Raw genomic sequence first — 18611 nt, forward strand, 5'->3', positions numbered from 1 at the left:
CAATACTTCTTTTCAGATGAGAAAGATTGTATGTACTGCAAAAAGAATAGTTATTTATGCAGTATATATAGCAGTCATCGCTGGGGGTAATAGCTAAATGGCGTTGAAAACATCATACCGTTACCCCTCTCCACCTCCCTCCCCATTTCCTCCACCTCCTCACTGCCACCCCCAAATTTCCCAAAGTGTATCATTGCCCAGTCTTATCAAAGTCTCACAACCCCTCTCATTAATATGTAGTCCAGACTGCTGACTCCAATGCATCATTGTCTAGCTGTAGAAGGCGGGCTAATCACTCAGCTCCTATCAGCAGGCGGACAGAAGGCAAGCAATCATGTCTGTCAGCCAGCAGGGAATCATGGGAGATCAGGAGAGGTTAAACAAGGCTGACAGACGTGATAATGACGACTCGGTTATAAATTAAGATGTGACGATGATAAAGAGAAGAACTGGCCAGAAAAGAAAAAGAACAACCTTGCACCATCTCAAAGCCTGAGAGCTCTGTTTTGCTTTGTGTACGAGTTTGTTGCACCATAATCATTTTTGGTGGCGAACTGAATAAGGCCGTCCTGAATCAGGACAGACATCTGATGATATGTCCAGCAAGTTTGCGCTATCTGACAGGAGTCTTCTCTCTGACAAGAGCCGGAATTGGAATTAGCGGAGAAATAGACAGTGGGGTTAAGGAAAGAAAGGGTGCAGTAATGTGCTGTAATGAGTCGGGGACCATTTTGATTGCCACTAGTCCAGTCGAGTCGCTATCTTCCTCTTAGATATAGAGGCAGGCAGCTGCGACTTCTTCTTCCATATGGAGGAGATGGACTCTTATCTGATGGGAAGTTTTTCCAGTATATCTGTGTAATTCCAGATAAAGCGGATACAGAACTGACATTTTCCTTCTGTAGCGTGAGAGATTAGCATTGCAGGACCTTTAGTGAAAGCTGACAGGGAATTAGGAAAAGCCGGGGAAAAGTAATCCATCCTTTATTTTCTTTTGTTGCGTGATAGTCTGTTTGATCATAGCTGTGAGTACATGTGAGCTATATGAGATGCCTCTCTGTAATTGATAAGCTTCCTGAGGTGCAGCGGATTTTGCTCTGAGGATGATTACATCACTCAAAGCGCTGTAGCTCTCTATTCTCTCGCTCTTTATTTATGAAATCTCCATTGTGTTTGTGTCTCCGTTTGTCTTAGTGTGTCCGTTTATTTGTGCGTGTCAGAGGTTATTCCCATTTCCTGTACTTCAAACTCTGTCTCAACTGGGGTCAAAGGTTAAAGGGACAGCACGGTGTTTCACGCCCCTCTCATCCTCCATTTGACAGTAAGTACTCTCAGCTCGCTCTTCCGCACCACCACACCTCTCTCATATACACACTACAACTGACATGAGTGCTCGGGCACTCAACTGCACACACAAACAAACACACATTGTTTGACCTATTGAAGAGGCCTTCTCAGGCTGAAATCAAAATAATTTGGCAGTTTTCTGTCGTTCCCCCCTCTGGCGGAGATCTGTTTCACTTCAATATTTTCTTCCCTCATTTTCGCATCAGTATTGCTTGAAGTCTTCTTTTTTTTTTTTTAACCCAGTGAAAGTTATGCTGCTGTTTGAGCAGATTACAAGAAAAGAATGATCTCTGGAATGCAATTTTTTTATCACCAGAGAGAGAAACGAAAAGGCACCTCGGAAAATGAAAATTGGTCAAACTCAGTGTCCTTCTTCTAGTTATGGGATTAATGAATTTTTGATTCTATTATGGCAACTGTGAGTGAGAGAGAAAGAGGGATGGATGGAGAGAGAGCTTATGGAGGCAGAGATATGCCGCTGTCATTCATTTTTAAATTCCTGGTTAAAGCAGCAAATGTGGTCAAGATACATAATTGCATTATTATGCAGGGCAAAAACTGCATAATGTTAAAAACATCTAGATAGATTCAGCAGGAAATTACAAATGGAAAGAGTCCAGAAGCCTCCCACAATAAAGGCTTTCCTTCCTTTAAAAGAAACAGCAAGAGCTCTCAATAAAAATCATCTATACACAAATGTAAATTCATTGCGCACCGACTCCTCCGTCTATCTTATTCTTGCTAGTGTATACATTTTTGTAATAACATCAACAGTTTTTTTTTTTCTCCATAGATGCAACAGACTAAGAAATATGGAATGCTTTTGGCTTGTAATGTGGGACAAGTGCCTCCTGTCTATTCACAGCCATTATACTGAAGGGTAAGGACAGTACAAGGCTTTGCCAACTTTCATTCAACAAAATTCCATGAATTCTCTGTCGTCTTTAATCTGAAATGGAAAAGATTTTAGAAATGTTGCTTATTTACATTTATTTTAACAGGAATGCATATGTCCTCAACCTTAAAACTTTGTGCTTACCCAGAAATTGTATAGACTAATTTGATTCCACTTTTTATTTGGTGTGCCTGTTCATTATGTATTTATATAAGAACTTTCAATGCAACAATGAAAAACTGGCTTTTACATTGTACTTGTTAAAGAGCATGAATATATTTTAAATGACACTGCTTCACATGTGATTAATTTATGTGAATGCAGTTTATTTTAAATAATATTTATCTTAATTTATAAATTAATTGATCATGAAGTAAATTCTTTAATTAAAACCATATTAAGTCAATCAGTGGAGTAATAGTACTCTCATAACCTTTTTGTTCAGACAATGAAATTCATTAGCAGTTTTGGAAACTTAAAATGTCTTCACTGGTTCACTGCGTCGATCAGCCCAGGCCTTGTGTAATGGAAGAGTTATCTATGAATTGGAATGTCAACTAAGCATCTTTGTTGCAGTGATTTTAGCACAATAGAGATTAATTAATTGAATTGAGTGCATAGCTTAAGTATTAGCTAAGAAGTGTATATTGGTGTATATAAAGCTGCATGTTTCAGATCTTTCAACAATGTGAAGTTAATTTCTCCAGTTGGCGAATGGCACTTGTGCTCTTTTTTTAAGCATTGGCAAAGGCTACATCTGAAAAGAGTTTGAGCTAATATGTGGTATGACAGGTCAGGGTCCATATTGTAGATTTCTAAATTGAAATAAAAGAGTCACATTTTGGAGGCTACTCTTAAATAACAAGTGACTGTTTAGTGAATCTTTTTTATTTAAGGTGGCTTTTCAGATTTTTTTTTAGCAGTTTCTCAACCCCCAGAGAACAAAGCAGGGAAGATGGATATGTGATTTTGATTAAGGTTAAACCTAGATTTAGTAGCATTCTGCTAAAGTGACGCCAACAGGCATATTGGAGTGTGGAATCTGAATACTAAATGAGCACATTTTGTTATTATATATCTTAGAAGTTTCTTCAGGATATGCTTATAATTTCACAAATGTCGCAGGCAGATTCATAACCCAACGTCACATCTCTGGTTTGAAATCTAAATTGTTTTGGAGACAGGTAAATGATCTCCTTGGAATATAGAAGAGGTTTGTGCTAGTGCAGCAGCCTTGGCAGCGACATACTGTTTTTTTTTTTTACAAAATGAAAGGTGGATTTTGTCATTGTCAGCAATAGTTGAGGATCTCATTAGTCTTGAGTGTAGCATTGGTAAATTTGCTTACTGTAAATTCTGTACTCTATTTCGAAAGCAACTTCCACATATGAGTGCAATATAAATGTACAGTTAGCATGTCAAGTGTGACCCTGGACCACAAAACCAGTCATAAGTCGCACGGGTATATTTGTAGCAATAGCCAACAATACATTGTATGGGTCAAAATTATCGGTTTTCTTTTATGTCAAAAATCATTAGGATATTAAGTAAAGATCATGTTCCATGAAGATATTTTGTAAATTTCCTACCAAAAATGTGTTTTTGTGAGTGGATATGCATTGCTAAGGACTTCATTTGGACAACTTTAAAGGTGATTTTCTCAATACTTTGATTTTTTTTTGCACCCTCAGATTCCAGATTTTCAAATAGTTGTATTTCGGTCAAATATTGTCCTATCATAAGAAACAAACCATAAATCAATGGAAAGCTTATTTATTCAACTTTCAGATGATGTATAAATCACAATAAAAAAAAAAAGACCCTTATAACTGGTTTTGTGGTCCAGGGTCACATAGTTATGTTTACAAAGCCTATCCCAAAACGTTGTATAAATTTAGCTGATATTAACCTCCCGTCTACTCCTAATTATATTTTTTTAATGTCCTCTGAACCTGTTTAATTGAATATCAATAAACCGTGAACCTATTAGTAACTGTTACCAGAATCATATCTGACATTGAAATGCTAGAAAGATAAACCGCACAACTTGTGCTGGAATTTTGATTTGACTCAGTCACACGATGTTATTAACACTCTCAACAAATGACATTTTCCAATACTTTCCAGTGCATAGCTTTAGACAGTCAATCTGATATGTCCTTAAAGGATGAAAGCAGTGAGAGTACAGATGAATCGGGTTAATTAAGTCTCATGCTATCTCTGAGCACAGTACAGTTAACCCTTGTGGCGATATTGATGAGCAAGGTCTATTATTGACTATTGACTGGAAGTTATTCCAATCAGGGGGTAATTACGACCCTAAATCCTGCGTGGGGGGATCAATGATCTGGGTTTCAGTGCATCAAACAACACTGTCTGTGCTGGTTTAAGATGCAGCAGTAGGGGTGACAGATGTCCGGTCTGCTCTAAGACTCCCGCAATCAAATTGATTGTTTCAGTTACATACGGAGAAACAACAAGAGGCAAAGGTGAATGTATCTAGACTGAGTGAGCAGACAGAATAAGCTGTCAGACCTAATCCTATAAACCTGGTCTCTAGACACAGTGTATCAGAGCCAGCACCTGGGGAACAGGCCAATAGACCACCAGTCAATAAGTACGCTTGAGGTTAATCACAATTTGGATGCATGAGAAGCTCTTGAAAGTCTGAGCAATGCATATATAACCTTTATATTTACATCTTCAAATATTGTCACTGAAACGTAAGAAGAAGAAGAAGAACTTAATGCAGTAAATGCTGTATATCTGGAACACTTTGCTGTGACCTTACCGTTAAGCACTTTATTTTATGCTCACATGTACTTGTCATGTGTTTTGTGGTTTGCGCAGAAAGAGGTAGATGTTGAACAGCTGCTAGAAAAATGTAAACGATGAAGGGCAAAGAAAGATAAAGATAGAGGGCTGAAAATGGTGTAATGGATTGAATATGGTACATACAGTATGTTCATGTGAGAGAGGGAGGGTGAAAGAGGGAATGAGGAGGGGTGCAAATTTGAAAGAGGTCTGACAGAGGCGCCCCATCAGCAGCCCCAGGTGTCAGTTGGTGAAAAGGCGAAGATTCAAATTAGAAAAATTAATAACAGTGTGCTAGATGGGGAAGGAAAAAAACACATATTTTGGAATACAGCTGTGACAAGACCAGAGGAATTAGTCCAATTTAAAGTGGTAATTGCTCTGCTAATTCCTCTGCTAATTTCTTCTTCAATTTAACTAAGGATGATAGCATAAAAGCTGGAGACTCAAGTTTAACCCTTTCAGGGGACCTCTCTTTCTCTCCTTCACACACACATACACACACTCTTTAACAAATTCCTGGTCTGTGTAAATCCTTAAAATCTATTTTCTGATCCTTAATCCTCCTTATTATTATTCTGCCTTGTCTTCCTTTTAACCCCCATTTTGCATGTTAAATCCGAAATAATTTAATATTTAAGAAAAAGCAGTGTGCAATAATGTGATGGTGAAACCCAGAACACATAGAGAACAAACATACAAAGCAAAAACTGTTTATGTCTGTGAGAGACAACAATCGTTTGTTATCCTTCAACTCTCAATGTTACATTTCTGAATATCTCAATTTTCAATTCTGAATTGAATATCCTAATAACAGTATAATCTTGAATTTGTGTTAAATATGTAAAGACGTGCAGGTTTTAAATGCATTTTCTCCATGACCTTTTGACATAGTACAGGATTTTCCATTTTTGGTGATAATTGATTTTTTTTTTTTTTTTTTCATTCATTGCTGGATCTTGTCGTCTGAAATACGGCTATTTGTTAGTATTTTTAATCGGTTTTCTTTGGTGGAAAAACCTTACCTTTTGCTTTTATTCAGAACGCTAAACCTAGATGTAGTTTGTGATTTGTTTGACCTTGTTGTGAAGTTTTCATCCTGTGACTGATGACTTTCTGATCAGTCTTAGAAAACTCTAATTGGTCTGAAAGGCTGATATGTATTGAATTTGTTTCTCATCAAGTGCTCGTGTCGCTGGGATTTGACAAGGAAACAATCGGTAATACAACAATGGGATACAATGGCTTGTCTTTGAGCAAACTCTAAATTTGATTAAGGGTGAGCATCGTCAGTTTGTTTTCAGATTCATCTCCATTTTTTTTTCTGACCATATCAAATATATATATATATATATATATATATATATATAGTCTTTAAAACTGAATCTTTAAATGAGTATTTAATGATAAAATCCATTAATGTTTTGTGCACAAAATAATCTAAAGGAGAGAATAAAACAAATGTAGCACTTTCTTCTATATGTCAGTCCCATTTATCCTATTGCTGTCAGAGATTGAGATAAGTGTTTGCAAGACCAGAGGAAACGACTCTTGACATGGTTCTGTGTGAGTTCAGTCAGTCACTTTAATTCCCATCTGTCATGGTTAGTTTCACAGTTGTCATCTGTTTTGCTGCTGCCCGGCAGTCTCACTGTAACCTTTAACCTGAATGCATTCTAGCTAAATCACATTAGCAACCCCAGTGTTCTTTAGCTTCCCTTTGAACCAGCTGAGTAAGACATCTGTCCTGTTGTGTTCTAGCTCGACGCCCTCACTTGTTTCCTCATGCTCCCTGTCTTATCTGATTTTATGCTTATTAGGTGTCAGCGCGAGGTGCCGGGAGCCAGCGGCCAAAGTTCAGCTCTGTCTGAAAAAACGGAGAGCGAAGTAAGATTTCGGTTGTCGCATTTCAAATGAGAGCGATTTGTTCATCCCCATCAGCGTGACACGGCCTTTCTCTTCGACTTTATCAGTTACAAATGTCAGCGAGGAAACAACGGACCTGATTCCTGCATGGCTAATTGTTGGGCCTTAATTAGCCTTGCAGAACAAGGTGTGCAGCTGAAGAGCTTCCATTCAGGGAGCTTTCAGAGCCCGTGATGCAGCGAGTGCCTAACAGCAGATGCAAATCTAAAGAACATGCGATTCCTATTCAGGTGCATCTCTCAGAGGAGCAAGGGGGGTTGTGGGTAATGGGACAAGAGTGTGCATAAGTGTTAGAGGGGAAAAAATAATAATATGTCCTCAAACATTTTTGTCACATTGTGTTGCTGTCTTAAATCAAGGTTGTTGAGGACCTATTTAAAGCCCTTGTGCTCATAGTTCCATTAATGGTATGGTTTATTTGGATTTTTGGATACCATTTACTGCATAGGATCAAGTGCTCACCTCCTCGGAGGGGTGATTTACAAGCACCGTCTTCAATGCAATAGAAATTAGGTCTTTATTTTATGTGGTTACTATCAGAAATTACCACTTTTATACATTTAAAGGGATAGTTCACCCAAAAATGAAAATTATCCCATGATTTACTCACCCGCAAGCCATCCTAGGTGTACTGTATATGACTATCTTCTTTTAGACGAACACAATCGGAGGTATATTTAAAAATATCCTGGCTCTCCAAAGATTTATAATGGTAGTGAATGAGGGGCCTGTTTTGAAACCCGAAGTAAATGCATACATCCATCATAAGAAATAATCAGTACAACTCCAGTGGGTTAATAAAGGCCTTCTGAAACAAAAGCGATGCATTTTTGTAAGAAAAATATCCATATTTAAAACTTTATAAATTCAAAGCTTCCGGTGGACAAATGTCGATTTGCAGTGGAAGAGTATCCTTTGAGTTGACGCACAATGTAATGACAAACACGGAGGCGCAGAGGATAGAGCAAAACAAATCACCGTTCATGGATTATAAGTAAACTAAAACGATAATTTTTGTCAGAGGATTTCGATATAAGAGAAGAGGAACTTAAATTTGTCGCACAGCCCTATTTGTTTGAACCGCGAGAGGTGTCTAAGCTTACAATACTCCTACATCCTGCTTCATACATCGCGTCAGAGGATTACTCATTTGGCGCAAGTCGACTTGTGCATTCTGCTTACAATCGTCCACCGGAAGCTAGTTATTTGAGTTTATAAAGTTTTAAATATGGATATTTTTCTTACAAAAACCCATAGCTTCGCTTTAGAAGGTCTTTATTAACCCCCTGGAGTCGTATGGATTTAATTTTTTTTTATGGATGGATGCATTATTTTCAGCTTCAAAACGCGGGCCCCCATTTACAACCATTATAAACCTTGGAGGACTAAGGATATTTTTAAATACATCTCTGATTGTGTTCGTCTGAAAGAAGATAGTCATATACACCTAGGATGGCTTGAGGGTGAGTAAATCATGGGATAATTTTTATTTTTGGGTGAACTATCCTTTTAACTCTGTTCTATATTATGTCAGACCACCTTTCTGTGGCTGCAGTAAAATTCATGTGTGTTTTGAGAGAGAAAGCCTCATCTTTTGCTCTCTAAAGTCAATTATGAAAAAAAAAAAAACCAACTGAGAAAGCATTTAATTTAAGTTCTATCTGGTCACATTTGTAAGTATATACTAATATACTGCAAAATGTATATTTACCTTTTCATGTGTTACTGTAGATCTGTTGTCAGCCAGAAAAATAACACAGGCAGCACATACACACACACACACAATGGTGCGTGAATGCACGGTCTCTGCTCTTCTGCATAGCTGGATGGCAGCTCTATTTGGTGTGGCCTGTGGTGCATGGCAATTTTGTACTGCGTTACAGTCAATACTGATGTCTCCATCTGAAATAAACATTGTCATTATCGGTATTCACAATGGATTAAATTACCTCAAGCTTCTCTATAGCAGAGCTCAGCACAGCATCTTATTGTGTAGGTAACAATGGCTGAGAGATGTGCGCGCCCAGCGTTTATCACTCCACCGCTGACCTGTAGAATAACGCCGGGTCTCCATTCTAACGTATGGCAGAGTTCTTGCTGCTATGCGATTATGTGCTTGCTGTAAGCAAGTTTGGTCCTTGAGCCTTGAGAAGACAAAGGAGCTGCTTGTGTATTCTCTTCTAGAATGAAATATACGCAAGGGTACACCATACATTGGTGTGTGTGAGCAGACACAAGCCTCACTTGTTCGAGCACATGTCTATGTATTTCATGAGAACATAATTCCTCACTTTGGACTCTGGAGGGTCCTGTGGTAGGGAACTGAAGCTGTGGCATTCTCAGCCCATCTGAGACTATATTCCCTTGCACAATGGTGCAGTGGTGCATATTCCACTCAAGGCCGGGGCACCGAACTCATTATGGGGTCACAGTGCCGTATAATGGAAGTTTAGTCAAGGCCACATCACTGAGAGAGTGTGTGGGTTGAAACCGTCAACCTGAGGACACGCACAGACGCAGCCCTTCGTTCACTCTTCATGAGGCTGAACCCAAGGACAGACGCCATTCAAACACCGCTCTCAGAATTCACATTCAAACCGCCAGAGCTCTCAATTAGTGTTTAGCTCATGAGAGCCACCTTGAGCTAGCATGAGAGGAGAGGTGGGTTTCAATATGGCCCGGTCGCACAATAAACGGGTGAAAGTGGGGGGTGATGGTGTTGAGGCAGCGCAGAGGTGGGCTCACGTCACGTTCACGTTTTCTTTGTCTTTGTTTAATCTTGGTTCACTCTTTTGTTCATTATTGCCGTCTACCAAGCCCCAACAAAGATCATGAAACAAATGTTTTTGGGGGGGTATTTTCAAGCTGGGGTTCATCAAAGCATTTTACAAATATGCTTAAATTCTAACACTACTACTACCTTTGTTTTCGGTGTAGTCCAGTGTTTCCCAACCATTTTTGTTACAGACCAAACAGACGGGCTCATTAGGAGCATTTCTAACCAAAATGTCCCCATATTTGATACTCTTATTTTATACTATTATGGATATAAATTGTCCTTATTTTCAGTACAGAGTCGATCACAAGCTGCACACGCAATAAAGAGCTACTTCTTTGCTGACAAATGATCGAAGGTATTTGCAAGTTTTTTAGCACTTTTTTCTGACTATATTTCCCATTAATATCTCAGTGTGAGAAACCACCGCAAATGCTTCAGTGAAACTGAATCGCAAACAATTTCAGACCTTTTTGCCTACCCGTTTGACTGATTAGATCAAAATAGTGATTCGTTTGTGATCAGGCATCACTAGTTCTGATACTAAACAGATGGAAAACACACATGACTTGATTACTGAAATATTAAAGATATAATCTCCATTTACACGTAAGAATTGGTTAAAAAGGGTCCAGTGATGCCCCTGGGCTCACTTTTCATAAACACTAAGTTAGAAATGTGAATTCATATTATTCTGGATATCATACAGCATTATCATTAATAATGTGGCCATTATTACAGCAGCTATTATAATTGCAATAATTTACAACTGTAAACTATTGTGAGTTACCAAGAATCATAAATTATAGAAAAGTCATAGAGGAATTTTCTCTAAGATAGTGAATAATGTTATTTATTATTAATATGTTATTTTTTTTTATTACAAATGAAATCCAATTATTTCATAATTTCATTCTTATAGGTTCAGAAAAGGTACCTGTGGTTGGGATTGTGTAGTCGAGCTACAGTCTGTTTGCTCAAATATACATCACACAATGCATAATTGCATATTTGAAGCATTAACAACACGTGACAGGTCTTTCAGAGATTTGGAGTAGCACTAATTTGTTTACATGATATTTTTAAGACATTATTGTTTTAGTCCTATTGAAACAAAACTTTTAAAGTGCATGTAAATGTACTGACTGGTGTAGTCAACATCATTTATTGTCAGAAACTATAGCAGGGCTGCTAATAACAATGAAGAGAGAAGTAATGAAAATGTAAAATCTCTTTAAAGATTAATGCAATTGTGTAAGTGTGTGGAGATCCTTCATTTGGCTTTTTCCATTTTTATACATGTACTGTAACTCACCAGCTCCCTGCACCCTCCCTTTTTAAACTCTAAATTAAAGGTATAGGGAAAAGCCAGGGCTTTCATCTTTCATCTTGCTTGTGTACCTGTGAGCATGTTTGTGTGATTGTGTAATAGAGTGTGCGTGCATTCATTTTTGTGTGTGTGTGTGTGTGTGTGTGTGTGTGTCTGTCAAGGAACCAATAAACGGCGACTAATAAGCAGGCCTCTTGCTCCCTCCACCTCAAGCACCAGGACCTTAGACAGCTCTTCCCTTGCTCTCTTTTTCCTTATCTCTCTCTCTGTCTCTCACTCACTCTCTCTCTCTAACACCTGGCAAATATTATTCATGGCTACAAGGGCAGCATTTTTGAAAGGAGCAGTTCAAAGGCTTTGCCGCTGAGAGCAAAGTGAAGGTGTTTTTGAAAGACTGGAGTGCACTTTTACGCGTGCTGCAGAGCACAGGGCCATTTCCGCAGATGAAATTGTGCGGGGGAAGGGCGAGCGTGCGTTTGCGTCCACACGTTTGATTGTCGCGGTATGGATGTTGGCCATGTAATAATAATATGGAGCTGAGGAGACAAAAGGACATTATAATTTGTTTTCAGGAGCTTGAGCAGTTTAACTGTAACTGCTTGGATACACAGCGGGCAGCCCAGCTCAGCAAGAAAAAAGAAAAAGTGTATTGTTCCCCTCGCCGTTCGGGATTGTGACCAGGCCGGCTTGGGAGTGAAACCAATCCTGCGCAGGGTTAACGAGCCAACAGCCCGCTGCTCATCAGGCCAGCTAATGAGTTCTCTCATGCAGCCCTATCACATGACCTCTAGGGTCACATGACCCATCAAGCCCTGTCTGCCTTTCCCTGAATCAACTGAATATTTCATTTAGCTGCAGATTAACACCAATCAATTAGTCATCAGAGCACGGGCCAGAATCAGTCACCTAGAATACCACACTCATAAAGAAGTTCAGGGGTGAAACCTGCAGTTTGCCCTACAGCGTGACTGTCACTGCCCTCTGTGCGATATTAGCCACGATGATGAACAGGGTAGGGTTGCACCAGCCGTCCGTAAGCTCTTACATTGAGATGAGTTTGCACTAGGGGCTTAGTAGCTAGTTAATTTGTAACACTGTATTATGTTTAGCTTTCACCATTAGTTTGTAAGGGAAGACAGCTGGTAGGTCATAAGCTTTCCAGAAGGAAATGCGTTGTGTCATAATGGCATCTGTCATATCGATCCAATAAACAGCCTTCAGATTGGTGAACTGTTGTTGAATAACAAAACATTATGGTTGTAGTTTTGCCACATTTAACTGTTGACGGTACACTCTAAAAACCCAGCGGTTGGGTTAAATGTTTGCCTAAACTGCTGGGTAGTTTTACTACTAGTTTTACATTTAAATCAACTATTGATTAAAAATTACTATATGGCTGGCTTAAAATGAACCCAAAATAATCGCTAGGTTTGTCCATATTTAACACAACGTGGGTTATTTTTAACCCAGCATTTTTTAGAGACTAATAATTTTCATTTAATTAGTTCAAATTAGTTAACTGCAATAGTTACCACGAACTAACAATGATCAATACTTCTACAATATTTAATAATCTTTAAGTTACTTAATGCTTAATGCACTGTGAAGTAACATGAACAATGAACAATTGTATTTTTAACTAACATTAACAAATATTAATAGATGTTTTAAAAATACATTCCTAATTGTTAGTTCATGTTAGCTAATGCATTAACTAACATTAACAAATGAGACCCTATTGTAAAGTGTTATCATACATTTCATGTCTAAATAGTGTAAGTAGATATTTAAAAATTATTCAAGAGCAATACTAATATAACAAACTGAAAAATGTTACATTTATTTATTTTAATTTATATATGTTGTTATAACCCTGTTGTGAACAAATGTCACCAGTGGCGCACACTACAAAGTTATTTATATAACATTCTCTCTTTTGAAATAGTGTAAATGTCCAAAGTATTGCCTAACAGTTAAAAAAGTAGCTTATTGATGCAGTCCAATTGTCTGCCATTCTATTCCAGTTGTTACTGCTTATATGAGACTTGCATAAAGATTTGGCAGCGGCTATTTGCGCTAAGTGGAAATAGCAATAGATGCTATTTACACTAAGTAAAAATAGCATATTTTCTTAGCGATAGATGCTATTTACACTAAGTGCAAATAGCTGTAGATGCTATGTACACTAAGTGAAAACAGCAATATATTCTATTTACTCCACGTAAAAGTATCAGTTCTTTGCAATAAGAGTAAATAGTAATTAGATGCTATCTATACTTTAAGGCTAATACTTCTGCGTCGAGTGTACGCCGTAGCTACGGCGTAGGCTGTGTGTACCACGCATAGCCTACGACATAGCCTGACGTGCACCTCTTCAAAAATGTAACAATGCGTCAATTCTACACGGACCACAAGCACTGTGATCGGTCTGCTAGAACCCCTCCCTCAGGTCAAAAAACTAGCGTGGAGCAATAGGAGAAGAGCGAGCGTTTTCAACTTCCATAGGAATGAAAAACGCTCTGTTTCAGAGGACACATGCAGTCAAACTGCAACAAAAGGTCGTTAACTATTTGCCGCTTCTCTGCCGCTTCTATTTGTAAGCTTCTCTGACAACGTACATGACAAGCTGCTTCTTCTTTGACTTTTGCCTTGATACTCAACATGACCGCGGACACTGCCTACAAGTGGTCTGCATGCACGTCGACGCGGACAACGATGCAGAAGTATAAATGAAAACAGATGCATAGCCTTATTGGGAGAATAAAAACCCTCCCTACACCTTCCCCTAACCCTACCCAATAAACACTTTTAATAATATTATTAAACGCTCGTTCGCAGTTTATTTCCACTTTTAGAACATTATTTTTATTGAAAATAAATGCGAACTCGGCAAAAGGCGGATTCGAACCCTCTGCGAGCCTTACTTGCTACTCCTGCGCCACTGAAGACATTGAATTCCGTGTGTCTTTTTTAAAACTTCAGTGGCCCAACCAAACATTGGTGGGCGGAGCTAGTGTAAATAGCATTTGCCAACAAGGGACGCTATTTGCACTTAGTGTAAATAGACACTCTGTAAAGATTTATAGTTCATTTGTAGATTTGAAGTTTGTGTAAAGTTACGCTTCAAGTAAGTTGTCTACAACTAAATATTTAAACGTTGCAAGTTGGCAACTTAGGCAAGCTGGTGAATAAGTAAAACGGTCCGACAAGTTGATATTAGTGGTATCAGTGGTTAAAACAACCCAGAAGTGGAGCTTCGGGCGAATGCACGGACATGATGGACCGTGATGACTTGCAGGTGTCAAACACAAGAGCGATGGTGGAAAAAATTGCCTCTCATTTCCAGTAGTTTGCTCTTGAGTGGTTCTCTCCACTTATTTGTCAAGTTTGGTTACATAAGATGTGTGTATGCAGGCCATCATTAACTATTTATGTTGAATTAGTGAGGTGACTGCTAAGGGTCAACAGCCTGACGTCAGGATTAAGTGTCACCTTTTTGCTGCTGGGCCGATCAGGTATCAGGGCTGTTTTTTTTTTTTTATCTCTCCGTTGCCCACGCATTTACAAATCTGCTGCGTCTACTGCACGTCTGTGGATACATAAGAGAATGAAAGGACAAAGGCAGAATTAGGAGGAAAACAAATGTTTCTTCACCTCTCAGAGTGTGGTGGGGGTGTGAATATGTGATTTGATGGGATTATGTGGATTTTTAAGATGAGAGGGGGTGGACTCAAGCATTCCCACAATCTTTGTGTGTGTGTATGTGTGCATGTTTTTTAACCTTGTCTTGTGGCACATATATCCTGTGTTTTAACAAAGAATATGACATGTCTTAAACCCAGAAATAAGAGAATGTCGGCATTACAGAAATCCCCAGAGACGGATTCTCCTCAGTAGGATCCAGAGAAATGCCTTTTCAAATGAAAGACCCTGCCAGCTATATTGATTTGTGAGTCTGTTTTCCCAAATGCACTTTTGTGAGATTTTTGCACACTATACAGGAAGTAAATTTGGTCGGAGGAATATCACAGATACATGGCCGGTTGATCTTCAAACAGTTTAAGGTGCTTTCCTTGGAATCTGTTTTTACTTGTACTCGGATGAACTTGAGTAATGCTGTAACACTTTTAATGAACCCAAAAACATTGTGAATACTTTATTGCTCCTGATTATTAGAATATCCCCTGTATAATTATACAGCCTTTATGGATATTGATGCACTGATATTACAGTTTTGGCTGATACCAATAAAAAGATAACTGATAAATGGCCGATATTGAAATTCTAAATGTGTTTTGTCCAAAAAATATATAAATACTAAAATCTAAAATCCATAGTTTTAAATGCTACAGGTGAATTCAGACATCACATTATAATGTACAGTATGAAAAATTTATATTCATTTTTAGATTTGCTAAAGATTACATTTAACAGTGGTATTAAATTAATAATATTTTTGGGAGTGTTAAATGTAGTCTAAAGGAAAGGAGCTGCACAATGAAATATACAATATTGAGTAAACTGATACATTTGAAAAATCAGCTGATAACTGAAATGATACTAATATGTTGTGCATTCCTAAATATGGATGTATATAATAATGAGCGGTGGTACTGATACAGACAGAAATGATCTCCTGTATGTGTTTCTCAGTGAAAGGCTGTTTGTATCTGTGATTCAGGCTGATTTATTGTGCCTAGTTTCTCAACATTTTCTCATGGATGATAGAAGTGGTGTTGAGTATCCCATTCCCAGGCTGTTCTAGGGTGGTTACTGTCTATCTGAACAATAACGTGGGAACTGACTCTGAAATCTATCAGATAATGACCCATCTCTGTCAGACGAGAAATTGCCAAGGAGTTTGCCTGCTTTTTGTGTGCGGCTTTCTAATTTCATGCCCTCTCCTTCCCTCTCTCTCCTCTCCTCTCGAATTTTTCCTTTTCTATCACTGTTAGAAAGTTTACCAAAAGTTATATGCAAATAAATCATAAAATTACCCTGCACCATCACTACCATGAATTTTACCTGTACAGGTGTGCCATAACATACCCCAAATAGTCCCTCTTCTCCACTGAGCCGGAAGCTCCCAGGGGAGGTGATCAGGTTATTAAATATGAATGGGAGAAGGGAAGGGGCGGTATATATTCCCTTTAATTTTTGTGTATTATTAAGCAGGTGGCTGAATATGATAGTGCTGGCTGTCATGTCTTTAATTAGGGGCTATTTTCCGTCAGCTCGACTTACAGTGGAGCTCTGCTGTTCATCTGGAGTTCACACGGCCGCTGGCCACCACTTACTCATTTCATCCAGTCACCAACCTCCCACCTGTAAAACAATGTACGTTGAAGTAGTGCAGTATGTTACAGGTTGGTGTTCCAAGAAGCCAGGAAAACATTGTAATTTATATTTATGCTTGTTTTTATTTTTATGTATCTGTCATGTTTGTTTATTTATTTACTTAAATTGACGGTCATCATCTTAGGACTGCTGGTGGTTTTAACTGTCAAAATTAACTAACTGATCATTACGTCTCATTGAGGTCATTCTGATATTTTGGATGCCCACCTGTTATTTTTTAATCTTAGCATTGGTAGATATCACAGGGCTGTTTTTCCCACAATGCCATGGGGGGTGTCTGTTATATACTTGCTCACAGGTTGTCACAACAGTTGAGAGTGATGGTGTTATTTTGTGGGTCTTGCTGTTGTTTATTGCTCAGTTTGGGGTATTTCTAATCATTGTTGTTATTCAGCTAAATGAGGCAGCAATAATTAGCGTGCGGCTGATAATTAGGCTCCACAGGCTGTAAAAGAGAAGAGGATGTGTAAGGATAGTGAAATACAGGTGGACTATCTGACAAAACCTATATTATTTTGTCCATTAATTAAATGATAATATTTAGGGATGCATATATATATATATATTATATATATACTATTGTACACAGTAATAAGCAATATCGACACATATCAATAAATAAATAAATAAATAAATACAATATTATATAAATATATATATAAATACAATACATACACACACATATATATATATATATATGTGTGTGTGTGTGTATATATATATATATATATATATATATATATATATATATAATTGTATTTATTTATTTATTGATATGTGTCGATATTGCTTATTACTGTGTACAATTTACATTTAGATTACCAGTGCTGTCAGCTAACGGTAACCTATTAATCTTTAAAAACACTAGTAATTTAATAACTAATTTAGTAATTTGAGCACCCATTAAAAGTAATTATATCCACTTGTAGCATTTAAAATGACTAATTGACTTTATTTAAAATGATTATTTTATTTATATTTTTTTTAACACAAAATACTATTGAATTTTAATATTGGCTATTTATTGTTACTCCGTTATTGGCCATAATATGAAAATATCCATTTATCAATTAATGGCCTGTTGTATCAGTCTGAATTTTGACATCTGATATGCATCCCTAATAAAGTATCCCTCAATTTTATATTAAAGGGATAGTTCACCCAAAAAGTAAAATTCTGTCATCATTTACTCACCCCCAAGTTGTTCCAAACCTGTATGAATTTCTTTCTTCTGCTGAACACAAAAGAAGATATTTGTAAGAATGTCAGTAACCAAACCGATCTTGTCCCCCATTGACTACCATAGTACTTATTTTTCCTACTATGGTAGTAAATGAACAATTTGAGGGTGAGTAAATGATGACAGAGTTTTTATTTTTGGGTGAGCTATCCCTTTAAGACCGGGCAGCCATCCATTACATTACATCCATTGCTGGTGAGTTACAGTAAACGGTAACTAGCTAGAAGCAGCAAAGTACAGATATATTGTTGTAATGTAACATTAATGATGGCATAGATGAAGTGCTTGACACAGCAGGAAAAAAACTATGCTAAAGTCCAAATAACAAGTGTAACATTCCCTGACACTTAAACAACTGCAGGTGAATCTCCAGCGCTCTTAGTCCTACGGAGTCAAAGAGAGTTGCTTATGGTTTCAATATCACATTAGAAGGGTTCAAATCTCTGTCACACAGTGAAACACATAGGCTCACTTTTAATAAAATGATATGAAGAATCCTCTTCTTCTCCTCCTTCTTCTCCTCCTTCTTCTCCTCCTTCTCCTCTCCTCTCCTCTCCTCTCCTCTCCTCTCCTCTCCTCTCCTCTCCTCTCCTCTCCTCTCCTCTCCTCTCGCTCTCAACATTGTGTTGGTCTATCTGATCCTGGGCTCTTTTGTTGCTCTTTGAAAAGCCCGACCCGACACTCATTATTTTCTCCTTTATCTTCCTCTCTGACGCTCTGATTAGGGTGGTCGGGTTTGACAGTCGCCTCCACAGAGATCCTATCCATTACGCTGTCACCAGGGGCAGCGTGTGTGTGTGTGTGTGTGTCTGTGTGTGTGTATGTATGGGTTTGTGAGTGATAGTATCTGTTTGTGTATGTGTGTTTATGTGTGAAGTCAATATAAGCACATGCACAGAATTAAAGAGGGATATAGTATACATTT

The 18611-nt window shown here is 38.0% G+C and overlaps 1 protein-coding gene across 2 annotated transcripts in view; it reads left to right on the forward strand.

Moving 5' to 3' along the window:
* sox1a (SRY-box transcription factor 1a) overlaps positions 1–18611 on the forward strand; it is a 93602-nt gene that overhangs the window by 51579 nt on the left and 23412 nt on the right. For both annotated transcript variants that reach the window (XR_007931732.1, XR_007931729.1), the window contains exons 2-3: positions 1195–1321; positions 2141–2227. The gene's annotated coding sequence lies outside the window, so the exon portion shown is untranslated. The remainder of the gene's footprint in view (positions 1–1194; positions 1322–2140; positions 2228–18611) is intronic.

This window comes from Ctenopharyngodon idella, chromosome 9 (genome assembly GCF_019924925.1).
Source record: "Ctenopharyngodon idella isolate HZGC_01 chromosome 9, HZGC01, whole genome shotgun sequence".
In the NCBI taxonomy this organism is placed as follows: domain Eukaryota; kingdom Metazoa; phylum Chordata; class Actinopteri; order Cypriniformes; family Xenocyprididae; genus Ctenopharyngodon; species Ctenopharyngodon idella.